Source organism: Lynx rufus, unplaced genomic scaffold (assembly GCF_022079265.1).
Source record: "Lynx rufus isolate CCGP_SWC_20201006 ecotype Redwood Valley unplaced genomic scaffold, mLynRuf1.p SCAF_4, whole genome shotgun sequence".
Classification (NCBI taxonomy): Eukaryota; Metazoa; Chordata; class Mammalia; order Carnivora; family Felidae; genus Lynx; species Lynx rufus.
This window is the reverse complement of record NW_025814856.1, coordinates 47,599,306-47,618,092: the sequence shown is the minus strand read 5'-3', so window position 1 is coordinate 47,618,092 and position 18,787 is coordinate 47,599,306.

Sequence of the window (18,787 nt, the reverse complement as noted above, 5' to 3'; positions counted from 1 at the left end):
TATCCTTCTCAAGCTGTTCCAAAAAATAGAAAGGTAAGGAAAACTTCCAGACTCATTCTATAAAGCCAGCATTACTTTGATTCCTAAACCAGACAGAGACCCAGCAAAAAAAGAAAACTACAGGCCAATATCCCTGATGAATATGGATGTAAAAATTCTCAATAAGATACAAGCAAATAAAATTCAACAGCATGTAAAAAGAATTATTCACCACGATCAAGTGGGATTCATTCCTGGGATGCAGGGCTAGTTCAACATTCAGAAATCAATCAACGTGATCCATCACATTAATAAAAGAAAAGAATCATATGATCCTGTCAATTGATGCGGAAAAAGCATTTGACAAAATTCAGTATCCTTTCTTAATAAAAACCCTCAAGAAAGTCGGGATAGAAGGAACATACTTAAACATCAAAAAAGCCATTTATGAAAAGTCCACAGCTAATATCATCCTCAATGGAGAAAAACTGAGAGCTTTCCCCCTGAGATCAGGAATACAACAGGGATATCCACTATCACCGCTGTTGTTTAACATAGTGTTGGAAGTGCTAGCATCAGCAATCAGACAACAAAAGGAAATCAAAGGCATCAAAATTGGTAAAGATGAAGTTAAGCTTTCACTTTTTGCAGATGACATGATATTGTACATGCAAAACCAGACAGACTCCACCAAAAGTCTACTAGAACTGATAGATGAATTCAGCAAAGTTGTAGGATACAAAATCAATGTACAGAAATCAGTTGCATTCTGATACACTAACAATGAAGCAACAGAAAGACAAATAAGGAAACTGATCCCATTCACAAATGCACCAAGAATCATAAAATACCTGGGAATAAACCTAACTAAAGATGTAAAAGATCTGTATGCTGAAAACTATAGAAAGCTTATGAAGGAAATTGAAGGAGATACAAAGAAATGAAAAAACATTCCATGCTCATGGGTTGGAAGAATAAATATTGTTAAAATGTCAATACTACCCAAAGCTATCTACACATTCAATGCAATCTCAATCAAAATTGAACCAGTATTCTCGAAGCTAGAACAAGCAATCCTAAAATTTGTATGGAACTGCAAAAGACCCCGAATAGCCAAAGTAATATTAAAGAAGAAGACCAAAGTGGGAGGCATCACAATCCCAGACTTTAGCCTCTACTACAAAGCTGTAATCATCAAGACAGCATGGTATTGGCACAAAAACAGACACATAGACCAACATAATAGAATAGAGACTCCAGAACTAGACCCACAAAAGTATGGCCAACTAATCTTTGACAAAGCAGGAAAGAATATCCAATGGAAAAAAGACAGTCTCTTTAACAAATGGTGCTGGGAGAACTGGACAGCAACAGGCAGAAGAATGAAACTAGACCACTTTCTTATGCCATTCACAAAAATAGACTCAAAATGGATAACAGACGAGAATGTGAGACAGGAAACCATCGAAACCCTAGAGGAGAAAGCAAGAAAAAACCTCTCTGACCTCAGCCGTAGCAATTTCTTATTTGACACATCTCCAAAGGCAAGGGAATTAAAAGCAAAAATGAACTATTGGGACCTCATGAAGATAAAAAGCTTCTGTACTGCAAAGGAAACAATCAACAAAACTAAAAGACAACCAACAGAATGGGAAAAGATACTTGCAAATGACATATCAGACAAAGGGCTAGTATCCAAAATCTATAAAGAGCTCACCAAACTCCACACCCGAAAAACAAATAATCCAGTGAAGAAATGGGAAGAAAACATGAATAGATGGTTCTCTAAAGAATACATCCAGATGGCCAACAGACACATGAAAAGATGCTCAACATCACTCTTTATCAGGGAAACACAAATCAAAACCACACTCAGATATCACCTCACGCCAGTCAGAGTGGCCAAAATGAACAAATCAGGAGACTGTAGATGCTGGCGAGGATGTGGAGAAACGGGAACTCTCTTGCACTGTTGGTGGGAATGCAAACTGGTGCAGGCACTCTGGAAAACAGTGTAGAGGCTCCTCAGAAAATTAAAAATAGACCTACCCTATGACCCAGCAATAGCACTGCTAGGAATTTACCCAAGGGATACAGGAGTGCTGATGCATAGGGGCACTTGTACCCCAATGTTTATAGCAGCACTTTCAACAATAGCCAAATTATGGAAAGAGCCTAAATGTCCATCAACTGATGAATGGATAAAGAAATTATGGTTTATATACACAATGGAGTACTACGTGGCAATGAGAAAGAATGAAATATGGTCTTTTGTAGCAACGTGGATAGAACTGGAGAGTGTGATGCTAAGTGAAATAAGTCATACAGAGAAAGACAGATACCATATGTTTTCACTCCTATGTGGATCCTGAGAAACTTAATGGAAGACCATGGGGGAGGGGAAGGAAAAAAAAAGAAAGTAAGAGAGGGAAGGAGCCAAACCATAAAAGACTCTTAAAAACTGAGAACAATCTGAGAGTTGGGGTGGGAGAGAGGGGAGGGTGGGTAATGGGCATTGAGGAGGGCACCTTTTGGGATGAGCACTGGGTGTTGTATGGAAACCAATTTGACAATAAATTTCATATTTAAAAAAATAATAAATAAATACTAAAAAAAAGAATTAAGATACAACAGTTCAACAATGGTGAAAAAGCAATTGCTGAAGTGAGGAATTCAAAGAATCTCAGTGTACAAACTGTTGAAGAGTTCATAGGTCTTTTGTGAGGTTCCTATAATGAACAATCAAACATTTGCAGGGAAAGGGGAGTGGTGGAAAGACAAAGGCATACTAAATGAAGACAAAGGAATTGTAAAGAGACATCAATGTAGATAATAGAGTGTGGCTTTGTTTCCCAATGTCTAGGCAGACTCTGTGGGTGGTTTAGGTTCTTAACTGCCTTTTATTTTTTATTTACTTATTTTTAATGTTTATTTATTTTTTGAGAGGGGTGGGGACAGAGAGAGAGGGAGACAGAGAATCTGAAGCAGGCCCTGCGCTGACAGCGGGGCTCGAACCACCAGATGTGAGATCATGACCTGAGCCAGAATCAGGCACTCAACCAACTGAGCCACCCAGGCACCCCATCAACTGCCACACTTTAAACAGTTTCTTATTTAGTGTCCTACTCTGATCTTCATTTAGATTATTTTTATTTTCCATTGGTCCTAAAAACAAAACCCAAAATGTCCTTCTGAGCCAGTGTGGCAAATATGTTTCACATGAGCGTCAGAATGCCCTGGTTTTATTGAGGTCTTACACACTGAGGGAGAGTCATCACTCTGAGTTTCATACTTGCCCATTTCTACTCTGGCAAGTGTAATGCAAACGCGTGAGTTACTCATGTTTTTGGACTCCATGACCTTGTTGTTAAAAATATGTCCACTTTGCATGGAGTCATTAATTCCTTAATTAAATGAATGTTTGGTTTTAATTTTAACTGCACTCAAAGTTCATGCCCCATAGCTGGTTATGCTATCCCTGGATCTGCAGACCCAGCCTTCCAGCAGTCTGATATAGACACTTGGCAAAAATATTCTGAAAATACCACAGCTTTCCTGCTTCTACCCTACTCTGGGGTATGCTATTCCTTCAGTGATGTGGTTAGGGAAGAGGTTAAGGCCCAGGCAGGACAGGTGCAGACAGATAGCCCTGAGTTTAGAGCCCAGCCCTAAGACAAATCTGATATATAACCATAACTCCTTTACTTCTGCTATCTTATCTATAACTCTTTTCTAGGGTTTTTGTAAGAATTAAATAAATGAATATAAAATATGTGTGAAACACTAAAGTAGACATCTGTTGATTTGGGGCTATCCGGCATGTATTTAACCTATTTCTGCTATTAAGTCCCAGATTGTATTCTGGAAAATCACCCATTCCTCATTCCCAGTCTATAAACTTCAGGTAGATCCCAACAACTTCTTCAAGGGGTGAAGCATGACAACTAGGTATAAACTAATAATCTTATTCTATCATACGGTCTCTTTGCTTCAGAGAACAACGCAATCATCAAAACTAGGTGAATGAGCCCATTAGAGCCAATTCTCTAGCTTTTTCACTAGTTACCGGAAAGTGGCATTTGTCACTAGACTCAAGTCAAAGATGTGAAGCTCAAGCTGCTAGAGCCATCCCAGCCCCCCACCTTCCTATCCCTAATAGATGCTGAGGTGGACCCCAGCACTTGTCACATCACTTGTGTGCTTGGTTGAGTGCTCTCTGAAGCCAATTCTATCCATTGATTTTCAGTTATATGAGCCTGCAAATTCCTTATTTCTTCTTTCTTGAAACTACAAAAATAATCGCTGATGTAAATGCCTGGCAAATAGTATTTATTAAATACTTTTACTATTATTATCTATAAGATACCTTTCTTTCTTCCAGGGCCTCCACCTTCAATTGGAACAACCTCTATGCAAATATCCAGAATATAATGTATTATTCCTATGGGTTACGGTGGGAAAAGTTCATGTCATTGATGGTTTCTTAGCTACAGACAGACACTAGTGGGCATGGGAAAGAAGAGAAGTAAAGATCACTTATTCTGTCTCCACTAAAACACGTTTTAGGAAGGGAATTTTTCATCTTCTCAGGTGCAATATTACCAAAGATTTAATCAGATGACTACTTTCTGGAAATTTCAAAAGTGTAAGACTCCTCCTTTTACAGTTTTTAAATGAAAACAGTGCTTATTAATTGCATTATTGATTTGTGCCTTTGAAGTTTCTGAGTCTTCTTATAGAAATAAGAGAACCATGCGGCTTAGCTTCCCATATAATAAATGAACCAATTTCCTTGATGTTGGATCCCATATTGGAAACTGTCAGCAGTCAAAAAGAAACTAGAGAGCCAAATTCACTTGACCATTGGATTTATTTGCTAATTTTTGACTCATCCCTTTTCCTGGTTCTCTCACTTAGTTTCTAACAGGGTATTTGATAGTAGTTTTTGTTGTTGTTGTGTTGTTTTTTTGTTTTGGGGAGAGGGGTTTAAGAATTACAGATACTAGAGAAATTCCACAGAAACAAGTGTGTGTGTGTGTATGTGTGTGGGGGTGGGGGTGGGGAGGGCAGGGGATAGATATTGGGAAAAGACTGAGCTGGAGGCATTTGTTAAACTGATCATCAAAGAAGTTGTGTTGCTCATTGTTCAGTTATTAACTAATGTGCTAATGTAATAATGTGAGGCAGTCAGAATATTTCCAGGTATTAAATATGGGCTGTGTCTCACTCTTTGTATTAGAAAGCACAAGGTCTCTTAGGCAACACTTTCACCTGTGTCTTAGAAGATTCTGTTTACAGTGAAATATAAACTAGCAATTTCCGAGCTCAGACATGGCAGAGGAAACCTCAGTACACAAGAAGATATATTAAAATTAGTAATGGGAAACTCATTAAAATGGAGTTGGGAGGCCAGTAGGGGGAGCTCTCATGCCCGCCTATCACTCCTACTCAATTGCAGATCCAACAGGAAGAGAGGAACTTGACCTTACAAAGACTTGACCTTGCAGGTGGCTACCACTGTACTATTCCTGCCAGAAGAAGAGATGCTTTCCTCCCCGAACCTCCCCCACCGCCAGGCAACAGCTCCATCAATGAGAAGCTACCACTGTGAACTCCAGTTTACTCCAATGGACTTTTAGTTCCTAACAAACTTTCCAACTTATTCTTTTTCTCCGTAAAGAAGCATGCCTTTCTTTCCCCACCATCCCCCCGCCTCCACCCGCACTAACTTGTCTATGGTTTTGCCACAGCTTATTTATCTTGGATTGCAATTTTTTAAATTCCCAAATAAACCCATCTATCGCTGGCAAAATAACTTGGCGGTGTCTATTTTTAAGATTAACAGTAAGAAGGTGATATTCTTTGCTTTTAAGTTTCCTGAAAGAAAATAGGAAGTCATCCTACAGTTAACCCAGCTTTCAGGGTAGTACGATCTGTGAAAAGAGATAGCAATGCTCCACCAGCCACTACGGCCTTAGTGACAGAATCCTAGATTTACAACAGAAGAATGATTCTGTATTCTCCAGGAGATGCATTGTCAAAATAAAGCCATCTTCTACAGGGACATATGTTTTGCTCTCAGTAATCAAGTGGAATTTTCCTATCAGTCTATCCACATGTTTTTAGAAGAGTCTAGCTTCTAATTAACTTGGAATTGCTAATTTATTTTTTAAATACTTTTTAAGTTATATGTATTTATTTTGAGAGAGAGAGAGAGAGAGTGAGCACATGAGCAGAGGAGGGGCAGAGAGAGGGAAAGAGAGAGAATCTCAAGCAGGTTCTGCAGTTGTCAGTGCAGAGCCCTGTGCAGGGCTTGATCTCACGAACAGAGAGATCATGACCTGAGCTGAAATCACTTAACTGACAAGCCACCCAGGCACCTCTGGAATTGCTAATTTTTTTTTAATGTTTATTTATTTATTTTAAGAGAGAGAGAGAGCATGCGTGCATGTGTGATCAGGGAAGGGGCAGAGAGAGGAGAGAGAGAATCCCAAGCAGTCTCCACACTATCAGTGTAGAGCTCAACTAGGGGATTGATCTCACGACTGTGAAATCATGACGTGAACCGAAATCAAGAGTCGGATGCTGAACCAACTGAGCCACCCAGACACCCCTAGAATTGCTAATTTAAAAATGGCCATGTCAAACGCATGTTATGAAAGAATAGGGTGACATTTCCTGGGAAGTCTATAAATCTTGAGCCTCAGACCATAGTGTTAAAAAAAGAAATAACAAGCCCAAAATGGAGTTACTGGTGCTAAGTCCTAAATCAGCAAACTAAAAATTGAAACTGTAGTTTCAGTGTCTTCCAGGAATTCGACCTTTATCCAGTCAATCTGGAATGACCTGATCAGCACCAGTGAAGTAATTTGCCTGATAAACCTCTGCCTTCCCCTAAAGGAAGGTGCCCTCACCTGAAACAACCCACTCTTTGCCAGAGTAACTTCCTTGCCCTGCTCCCTTGTGCCGATAGAAATCTTCCATTTTGTAAATCTCCTCATACTTTCTGTCTGCTAAAATGGGAATTCATGAATCATTAAATAAAGCCAATAGGATCTTCAAACTTACTCTTCAGTTGAATTTTGTTTTTTAACAATAGCTTTGAATTATATCCAATAAACTCTGGGGTTGAAAAGTTAACACCTCTTTGTCCAGGGGCTTAATATCTGTGTCTGTGCATGTGTGTGTATGCATGCATGAGAGACACTGTGATTTATAATAAAAAAAATACATATTTGGATATTGTGATTGAAAATAAGGAACATATATTTGGTCTTCATCCCTGTTTCTGGCCTAGAGCTCCTAAAATGCTTGGAATTTCCTAAATGATGAGAGCAACAAAGGTGTCTTTTGACGTGTTAATGAGGTGACTTTTGGAAGTCACCTAAGGATGGAGGCTGGTTGCCTGTGGAGTTGACCATGTGATTAAAAGGCTAGAACTTTCAATTGAGTCCTCAACCCTCCAACCTCTGGGATGGGGGCAGAAGCTGAGACTTAATTCTGTCACCAATGGCCAAGGATTTGATCAACTGTGCCTATGTAATAAAGCCTCCATAAAATCCCAAAGGATAGGCTTCAGGGAGCTTCTGGACTGGTGAACATGCAGAGGTTCTGGGAAGCTCCCTGCCCTTTCCCCAAACTTTGCCCTATGCGTCTCTTCCACCTCGCCATTTCTGAGTTACATCCTTTTACTTAAAAAAAGGTGATCTAGTAAATAAAATGTTTCTCTGGGTTCTATCAGCCATTCTAGCGAATTAATCAAACCTGAGGAGGAGGTTATAGGAACTTCTGATTTATAGCCAGTTGGTCAGAAGTACCAATAACAACCCAGACTTGTGACTGGCTTCTGAAGAGGGGTGGGGAACAGTTTTGTAGGACTGACTGCTCTACCTGCGGACTATGATGCTTTCTCCAGGTAGACAGTGTCAGAATTGAGTTCAATTCTTTTACACCTTCTGGTATCTGTGAATTGTTTAATAGTGTGGGTCAAACCTCCCCCTGCTGCCACATTAGAATTGGTACCAGAACTCTTTTAGTGTGTGTTCAAATACTATGATATCCTAGTCATTTACTTCAGGGATAAATATAAAAAGCAAGTTAGTTAATACAGTAAATTTGGGAGAAATCATATCTGTGTAAAAATCTTGTATCTAAATAGTTTCTGGTGTAGGAAATGCGTCTAAAAATAGAAAAGTGTTGGCTTCCAATTGAATATAAATCAAATATTATCATTCTTGATACCCTGGTTCACATAGAATATAATATAAAGATAATTTATATTTGGATTGGCATTTATTTAATGTAAATAAAGTACTTAATTCTTCTGTGAGTCTTTGCCTTTTTGAACTTAAAAAAAACTAAAGAAGAAAGAAAAATCTCTATGTGCCATGTGAAATTAGTAGTGGAGTTTCTACTTAATAGGTAATCTATTCATAGATAATCAGGAGGCAATTTCATACATTATTTAGCACATCAGGAGGATTTGAATATAGGCTCTTAAAAAATCTAATATGTGCCCAGTTCAAAGGCAAAGCTTAAACCACAATGAGCCTAAATTAGTTTATTTTTTTAGGGGAAGAACAGAACTATGTCATTAATTTCCTTTATGATTGTAAGATGTTATTAAATCCATTTAATTTAAAACACTAATAATTTTGTCAAAGGGGGAAAAAAGCAACTAATGGGCATTACAAGTTATTTAAATATATAATTGAACATCCATCTAAATGGAATTTGGATTTCTGCAATTGTAGCAGGTCAATTAGAGAGTTAAATACAAATAATAGTGCATGTGATTTAGTCTCCTAAATACTGTAGGCTATAAAATGTATTATTTTAATATACTGTGAGTTCTGAAGTTTTAAAGGTTTATTAACATTTTATGTTATTCACTGGGAACTAAAGTAACAGACCAATTACTTATATGGAACGAAGTCCTTAAAGTGATTCATGTTCAGAGTGACTGCTTGAAGACAGCACTAAAAAACCACAACATTGTAATGCTCTGACATTAATACTTCTTTAGGAATGTTGCCGGTAACATCTCAGAGCTTCACCTCATTAGACTTTAACCTCATACAATGAATCTGGTTTTATACCCAAGTCATCTTTCCTTAGTATAGAACTGTTAAGTTGGGCACTGTTCCTTCCTCTGTTTTTATTTTACACTATTACTTGATTCTGAATTAGGATCATCTAAGGCTGAAGCTCCTCTGTGCAAATAGTAATCTTTTTTCCCAGCCTACTTGGTGGCAATGAGGGAAAGAAACTGTCAACTTTCTGAAGAGCACAGTTTAATCTGTAAGTGCAGGGTTGCCAAATCTTAGCCTCTGTGGAAGGTGGATCAGTGAGAGAGTGGTCAGGGGCAGTATATGAATTTGCAACAAGTACTGCATATGGCCTCACCTGTGTTCCAATACTTTCCCTCATTTTGCAGAGTCTCAGGTCATTGCCCTTTGTAGCAGTCAGCTCCCAATTGCCTCTACATTATTTGAAAATGAGCTGTTTACTTATAAGGTAGTATAGCATCCAGATAAGAGCTCAGACTTAGACCCAAACCAATCTGGTTCTCAATCCACCAAGAACTATATGTGGGCTCCTAAGTTACTGAATATCTTAGCCTCAGTTTTATTATCTATAAAATGGGAATGAAAATGGTACTAACCTCATAGAATTATTGCGAAGGTTAAATGTAACAATGCATGTAAGGCATTTACCATCATGCCTACCATAAATTAAGCATTCAATAAATATATATGTATTCCAATGAGTGTGCACAATTAATTATTTCAAACTTTACATTAGGGGTCCCTTATCACAAATCACAGCTCTGTATTTCTTTCACTACAAGTGTCCGTGGCATTCCGTGCTTGGTTTAAATGTTAGCAAACACAAATGAATTTGAACGATATAGGCAGTCAATGCCTTTGCCAAAACAACAGTTATAAAATGCTTTCAAAACTAAAGGAAAATGGATATTGGATTATTCCCCTTTCTTCTTAGTTGGTCACTGCTCCTCCCCCACTGAATAGTTAGCTGTATTTTCTACAGATATTTGGGCAAATCTGAAGTAGAGGGCCCAGATCCAGATTGCTGCTGCAGCCCTGAACTTGCCTTGGCAAGACTCCCATGTCTATGGCTGATTGGATCAGGGTGGATGCTGACCTGAACTGGACCAATAACAATCATTCCTTTGGGAATTTCTAATTGGGGCTGACAGAGTTCAGTGTCTTCCTTAGTCACCTGGATTAAAGAAATAGAGACTCGACACTGAGGAGCAGCCCTCAGCTGCCTTATAAACAGGAAAGCAAAGGAAACTCTCCAGAGAGAGAAAAATGAAAAGGAGTAAAAAGGAGAGGATATACAGTGTCTGAAAGGATGCTGGCCTTTGTTTCCAAGGTGCCTAGTTCCACTTGCTGCCTCTCATGCTTCACTCTCAGTTTAGTAGAGCAGCCTAAGTCCTTAGAATTATACCCTCTCACACACCATTTTTTTTTTTTTGTGGTCTAAACCCTTTTAAGGAAGTTTCTATTCAGTCTGGCCAAATTAAACATGAACAAAACAATTGTTCTTACCACTGTCATTTTCCCAACTAATTCAGAAAGTTGACGAGTTCTGGAAAAGATTTTGTTTTTTTCAGTCCCAGTGAGAATAAAGTATGTTTTACGCTCCACATAAAAAATACAGTGGTTGTTCTTTCAAAATAGAACAAAAAAAAAATCATGAATATATTTCTTCAGGGTGTGTATTTGTGTGTGTGTGTGCAAGTGCCACAGTACAGAAGGGTATAAAAAATAATACAAAAACATTTGTTTCCAGTAATTTGTAAGTTTTGGGAAAATACATCGTAAAAGAAAATAATAAAGGCAACATATATAGTCATGGATTTTTTTTTCAACACACCATCACATTTACTGCAAGTTGAGTGTCATCATGACCCTGGGAAGGAGGCCTATGAGACCATGTGACCAGTCCAAGATCACACATCGAATAATTCATCTGTCTTGGATACGACTCCAGGATATATGAATTTAAAGCCTTAATATTTCTTCCTTTTTGTTTCATTTTCTCTATGTTTCCCCAAATGTTTTCCATATTACACTTTTCCCATGGAATATTCCATAGTCCAATACATTTGGGAACTGCTAAATGCTGAATCCCTCTCGTGGAGATTTAAATACATGTAAACATAGTCGGTAAAGAAATGTATTCAACTTCATCGAATTCCGGGTTTGACCAACATATTTTCCAAGAAATCATTTTTTTTAATGTTTGTTTTTGAGAGAGAGAGAGAGAGAGCGTGAGCAGGGGAGGGGCTGAGAGAGAGGAAGACACAGAATCTGAAGCAGGCTCCAAGCTCTGAACTGTCAGTACAGAGCCTGACACAGGGCTCTAACTCGCGAACCACGAGATCATGACCTGAGCCGAAGTCAGACACTTAACCGACTCAGCCACCCAGGTGCCCCTCCAAGAAATCATTTTAAAGCATTATTAAAAACTCATGTTACCAAAAGAGCATTAATAAATTGAAGAGTTAATGGTTAGTTGATTAGAAATTAATACTGAACAAAGGGACATTGCCTATTTTGCTATCTGTAGCTACTATTTCTTTTGAATGTAATATTTTCTAACTGTTGAAAAATACTAAAATATATTAAAGTATAAAGAGACAAAAGTCATATAAAAACCTGTGGCCCACTGTCAACATTTCATTGATCACAATATCATGTATCTCTATCCATATCTATGTGCAATTATAAATGGTTTTGCATAAATCAGATATCATGTAATGATTCGTTATGACTATCCCCACTTTCCTCTTTCTCTAAAGCCACCTGCAGCAACACTGCCTCCCCGAGGTAACCAATGTTAAAAATGTGGATTGCAGCTTTCCATGATTAGATGGACAGTGAAGAGAAAGATGGCTGTCTGTACATACAGACACACACACACACACACACACACACACACACAACTTTTTTTTCTCACTTTGTAATATAATGTAAAAATTCCACCAAGTTAACTGGCATAGAAAATAAAAAAGAAAACATTTGACTCATACAATTAAATAATCTAGAAAAAGATACAGCTTCAGGCATGGTTGCCTACAGAGACTCAAACAGTATCTCCATCTCTCTTTTAGAATGATTATTTCCTTAGATATTTTTCCCTTGAGGGGGGAAAAAAGTAGCCTTTGGCAACTCCAGGACTATTTCCCTGCTTATTTATTTTTATCATCCAGAAGTAAGCATCCTAATAACCCCTACACTTTCACTCTGACTTTCACTCTGATTGAGCTGACATGTCATCTGCTTTTCCCCAAGAAATCCCCTCGGTTAGGGCAATGCAAATCTCCAATGAGGTTAACTCTTTGAACTCAGCATTCAGCCTTTCAGACCCAATGGATTAAAATGAAGATAGCGAATCCCCAGCTAATACCTGGGAAGGGCTTTGCCAGTAATAAGGTAAATGAACACTGGGGTGCCACAAACAGCCATGGTCTTATAAACATTCTTAAATATAGAAGCCAAAATCTGAAAACATAATACTCCATAGTTATATTTCTCACTCTTGGAGAGTTAGCTTTAGCATGGAACATTAGGACCAAATGAAATCACTTACCAAAGTCTTTCCTGGATGTTCTGGTCAGTCATCACATGGCTCCAAGGAACAGAAGTTATTTCAACAGGTTTTAGGTAGAGGTGACTTTATTGCAAATCTACAGCGGAAACTTAAGAGAACCTCATGATGAGAAGTATAGCAAATATAGGTGGGTCTCATACAAGAATTGAAGTTTCTCAAGAAGGTAATCAAGGATTTTATAGTCTCCTATCATTATATTTATCTGTACATCTGCATCACTCTCTTCTCTGCAAATTTCTTTCATATTATAGGAATAAGAATGTTCACTCTCTTGCTGAGAAAAATGAGGTTTATATACCCTCTTTTTCCACTTTGTGTATGTAACTTGCCACCACAATATTATTTATTTAGTTTCTGATACCTCTTCCCAAAAGTGTTTTGCCAGTGGTTTTGAAATATGAAGATGCTGACTCCAGCCCCATTTCTATATGATGGTTTTTTTTGGAACATATTCCTCTGTTTCTTCTTTTTCTTTGATTCTGCCTTGGTTTCTGTGCATTAGAAAGAACACCCAGTCTTGAAGGTGTGGCCTTGTATAGAGGAATTTTCACACTTAAAACTGCCCTGGCTTTTGGTGGTCTTTCAAACCTTTGTGATTGCCCAAGCAGTCTGTTTTGTTTTTTCATGACCCCCAGTAGGTGAGCCTGCTCCAAGTCAGCGTTCCAAAGGGGAGGAATATGGGTCGGACACTCCAGCAGTAGCTTTTAAAGTACTCATATACAGTCCTATGGGACGCTGGCCACCGTGCCAGGCGACACCCAAGGCGTCCTTGGCATGGCAGTTGGAACTACTGGGGCTCCAGACCAGTGGATAAGCTCCTTTCTGGGGTATCCTGGCGAGCTGTAGGGAGGCAGAGAGACAAGACAAAGATGGCGTGCCCCAGCCTAAGGCTCCCTGAAAGTCTGCAGGCGCTTAGCTAGACGTGTGCCAAACCTGAAACCTGCCCCTCAAGGTGAAACTCCAGGACAAGCCCGTGAGCCTCTTTCAGAGCCTCCGAGGATGTGCTTCAGCCCGCTTCCCGTGCAACGCGCTGGGGGTGAGAGCCTTCCAGAAACGGTCTCCGATCGCCACTGTTCCCCGGGGGGCAGGACCGAAAGCCCCTCCTACAGCTCCTGGGACGCGGCAGCTGGGGGAGAGCACGTGGGTATCGCGCCCCCTCCCGGCCCCGGCCCTGGAAAGGGTTACTCCGGAGAGTAAGCCCCATTGGCCCCGGAGCCGGGGGATGTAGTGGTGTCCTGGCAGCAGCCGCAAAAGCTGGGGCTCCTGCTCCTCTCCAGGAGACACTTGTGCCCAGCAGTGAAGTAGAGGGAGAGCAGGAAGCCGGCGCCACCAGCCACTCTCTGGCGCCCAGAGAGCAGCTCAGCACGTTCCCAAATATGTGTCATGTCAGAAGCCTACCCCCCTCAGTCTGACTCTGAGACAAGCAAAAAGCTTCTCCCACGCAGAGTGTGGCGCTGCTCTTCAGCCGCTCGCTCGCACGGGGCCCTGGGGCAGGTGAGTTGGAGCACGCGAGCCCTTTAAGAGCGTTCCTCACGTTGTTGCAGCCTTGTGGGTCTCCTGGTCCTAGCCCTGCTTGTTGTCAAAGCTAGACTTTTGGGGTCCAGGTGCAGGTCATAGAAGTTGCGGGTGGGTTCACACCCTTCACTCCTCAGGGCAAAGCGCTGGGTTTTGCAGGCCTTCCGGACTACTGCACCAGGAATGGAGTTCATGCAGAACTTGCACCCCAGACTCTCCTACCCACTTTGTTGTGAGCCTCTTTTTGTCGATGCATAGGGGCCCCTCAGCAAGTTTTAGGGTCTTTCTTTTCTTTTTCTTTCCTTCCTCCCTCTTTCTTTCTTTCTTTCTTTTCTTTTCTTTCTTCTTTCTTTTCTTTCCCTCCCTCCCTCCCTCCCTTTCTTTCTTTCTTTCTTTCTTCCTTCCTTCCTTCCTTCCTTCCTTTCTTTCTTTCTTTCTTTCTTTCTTTCTTTCTTTCTTTCTTTCTTTCTTTCTTTCAAGTTGTTCCAACCTACAGACTCCACATGGTCAGCGGAGAAGGTGAGTTCAGGGTCCTCTTGTGTTGTCATCTTAAAATGGAACCTCATCACCGTGTGATCTTAGAAGTCCAGATTGGGTACATCTGAGTAACTCAAAGTCGGTTTGTTTTTTTTTTAATTAAAAATTTTTTTAAAACATTTTATTTATTTTTGAGAGACAGAGAGAACAGAGTGAGTGGGGGAGGGGCAGAGAGAGACTGAGTCAGAGTCCGAAGCAGGCTCCAGGCTCTGAGCTGTCAGCACAGAGCCTGACAGGGCTGGAACCCATGAATTGTGAGATCATGACCTGAGCCGAAGTCAGAGGCTCAATCGACAGAGCGGCCCAGGCATCCCCTCTTTTTTTTTTTTTTTTAATTTTTTAACGTTTGTTTTTGAGAGAGCGTGAGTGGAGGATGGGCAGAGAGGGAGGGAGACACAGAATTTGAAGTAGGCTCCAGGCTCTGAGCTGTTAGCACAGAGCCTGGACACAGGGCTTGAACCCACAAACTGTGAGATCATGACCGGAGCTGAAGATGAAAGCTTAAGTAACTGAGCCCTTGGGCTCCCCTAAAGTCTGTTTCTTAATTCCAACTGTTTGGCAGAGATAATTGGATTGGGGTATTGTTGGTCAAGTATGCATTTCTGGTACAATCAGCTGCAGCTGAAGGGGACAGTTTGAATGTTATCCAAGGGAAGTCGGAGAAGGAGTGTGGCTAGGAAAGAAATGCTGGGCTTCTGGCTGCAGAGGTTGGAAAACCAATAGTTCTCAGACTTCAGTCTGAAGCATTGTGGTTAAACTCGCTGATGCTGAAGGCGGACTATCTAAATTTGAGTCATAGGTCCATCACCTATTAGCTACGTGACTGGGAGATTTTTTTTTTAATACCATGTGCAAATGGGAATAATGATAATACCTACCTCATAGGGTTGCTCTGAACAACAAAGAAGCTTATTGAGCTGAAACTCTTAGATTTGTGCTTGGCACACAGTAAGAACTAAATAAATATTAGCTGGTATTAAAATAGTAGGTCCATAAGCTCTGTATCCAAGTTGACAGTTTCAGACAAGGATTCAGTTAATGCATTGAATGAAATGTACAGTAAAGGGCATTACAAATAGATCATCCATGATCTCAGGTTTTAGTAATCAAAAGAACAGGAACTGGAGACTGAAGTTTACCTTGAGGGCAAAGCTTCCCGGCCCCCAAGTTTATGAACCCCCGGTTGACCTAGAAGTTACTACTTTTTTGCACTTAGGGAGACCTGCTTCAGCCTTCAATGGCTTGTTCTGTTCAAAACTGCTCTGCTAAGCTGCTGAGACTTTTCTTGATCAACTGTATATGGAGTGAGAACCTATCCCACTGAAAAGTGGTGGGTAGGTGAAGCCCAACATGGCGTATCCTCATTAAGGCAGGGAGCGAAAGGCAAGAAAGCCAATTATATAAGCCTTCAGCCCCTGTGCAGATGCTGCCATCAGGGGCTGCCAGCCACTCTTGCCTCGGGGTACCAGATAATAACTTCAGAATAGGAACTTGGACAGCCAGCCACGCTCAGCTTCTACTTCACAGGACATGGACATGAAAGGCAATACCTTTCAGAACAGCAAAAATGTCCTGAAAGCAGCAGGGAGACGGAGTGTTTAACAGGTATGTTCTCCTGGTAGGCGGGTGTCAAGGAAAATGGTCTCCGGTTGCTCATTAAATGCTACCAAGACACTGAGACAGAGAATGGCATGAGGGGCTGAGGAAAAGCCTCAAACACTGTTTCACAGCCAGGATGAGTGGGCAGGTTTTCTGAGAATAAACCTGGCTAGCCCATGAGAGGGTCTCTATTCGGAAGGCGCTGCAGTTATGGGATGAAATGACAGAGAAAGTCAAGAAGAGTTTAATAAGTTCACAGGTATTCTTAATACAGGTAAAAGTTAGGAAAAAGCCAGGCTCCACTTTCACTGGATCTATAGTCCTGCCTCCCTGGGACATTGGCTATAACCTTTAATAATTAGAGGGTCTTTGGAAAAGACTTTTCATGACTTGTGTTTCAATGTATAACTCTTTTGAAAATCAACCCACACAGAAGAGGTCAACATGATCATGTAAATAAAATGTAAGCATGGTACCTGACATAGTAACCATTCAAAATACTGGCTACTTTCTTCTTTCCCTTTCTCATGTAACTTTCCATCTGGAATAAAAGTGCCTCATTTATTTCTTTATATTTATTTGATATGTATGTATATAGTTATGTATACAGTTATACAGGTACCAGGTAACTTTCTTAGCACTTTATATATGATAATGCATTTAACCCTTACAATAAATCCATAAGGTAGGGTCATTGATAAGCCCTGCTTTACAAGTAAGGAAACTGAGCTATAGTGATATTTAAGTAGCTAGTATTAAAAAAAAAATTCAACTGAGTACATTTGAAGTTCTAATTGTCCTTATTAAATGGTTCTTGAATCTGGCAGCATCCCATCTAGCAAGTAGAAGGATGTTCCAAGCAGTTGTGCAAAATGGAAGGTTTTTGTAGGAAGGGGGTGAGGCAAGAAAGTTATTAGCAAAAGTAAAGAAAGAATAGTTTCAGGCAAGATCCCCTTCCCTTAGGGGGAAGAGCAGGGGTTCTTATTAAACAGACTAAATCATCTTCCTTTGGGGAATGCAGAAGGCTCATGTAACAAATTACTTCACTGATGCTGATCAGAAAATGCCTGACTGACTGGTTAAGACTACATTTCTGGGGGAAGTTGAAATTACAATTAGTTTCGGCATTAAGCTCTGGTTTACTGACTTGGGGTCTTAAATGATGCCATTTTGTGGTTTTCTTTTTATTTATTTTTTTTTTAAGTTTATTTATTTTGAAAGAGACAGAGCGTGAGTAGCAGAGGGGCACAGAGAGAGGGAGGGAGGGAGAATCCCAAGCAGGCTCCAGGCTGTTAGCTTGGAGCCCCTCTGATGTAGGGCTGGAACTCACATACTGTGAAGTCATGACCTGAGCTAAGAATGAATACGATGCTTAACCACCTGAGCCACCCAGGCGCCCCAGTTATTTCTTGTCTTAAACTTAGTGGCTGAAACAATACTATTTGTTCACAATAAGCAATCTGAGAGGGCTTGGTGGGGACTAGTCTTTGCTCTACCTGATGTCAGCTGGGATAACTCAAAATATGGAGGCTAGAATTATCTGAAGTCGCTGCAGTCAGAGTTCAGGGCAGGGCTTGCACTCATGAAACCAGGGGATCACTACATGAGCCGAAATCAAGAGCGGGAAGCTCAACCAACTGAACCTCCCAGGCCCCTTTGTGGTTTTCTTTATAATACCAGTAAATGGTGAGGGGCGCCTGGGTGGCTCAGTCGGTTAAGGGTCTGAATTTTAATCTCCACTTAGGTCATGATCTTGAGCTCCGTGCTGAGCATGGAGCCTGCTTGGGATTCTCTCTCTCTCCCTCTCTTTCTGCCCCTCCTCCACACATTCTCTCTCTCTCTCTCTCCCTCCCTCTCTCTCTCTCTCTCTCTCACAAAATAAACACTAAAAAATACTAGTAAATAGTGAAGCCAGAATTTGAAGCTAAAAATGCATACTTTTGGTCCTTAATAGTGATCTCTCTGTTCTTTGAGAACAGAGAGGAAGTATATCTTTGTTTTATTTGGCCACAGGTAGTTCCTCACCCCTAGGACGTATTCAGTATATGCTAATTGAATTTTGGGAAGTTAAGAAAGCAATATACCTTCCTAAGACCCTGGCACACACCTTTCCCATGTGTACTAAAAGGATTCAAATTCTCACTTAAGAATTTAGAAGAAAAAGAGCTTAATGGAACAAAGTATCTGCTTGCCTGTTTGCTGTACCAGCTAGCTCAGATGGAGACTACACAGCAAGTGTAATCATAAAAATGTGTAGTTTTCATTCCATGTTCCAGGCACAGAACCAAAATTCAGAAGCTCTGTATTGAATCATCTCATCCATTTCCCAGGCTGCTTCCAACTCTCTGTTTTAATCCCTGCTCCTGCCATGGTTGGACAAATACATCTCCTGTTAGGATACTCTCTTTTTATGAGAATTTTGGTTGCAACAGAGTGAGCAAGTCTGGCGTCAGATAGCTGGATTTAGGATTTAAAAGGTGGTGTTGGTATTTGATTTATCTTCCTTATCTTCAAT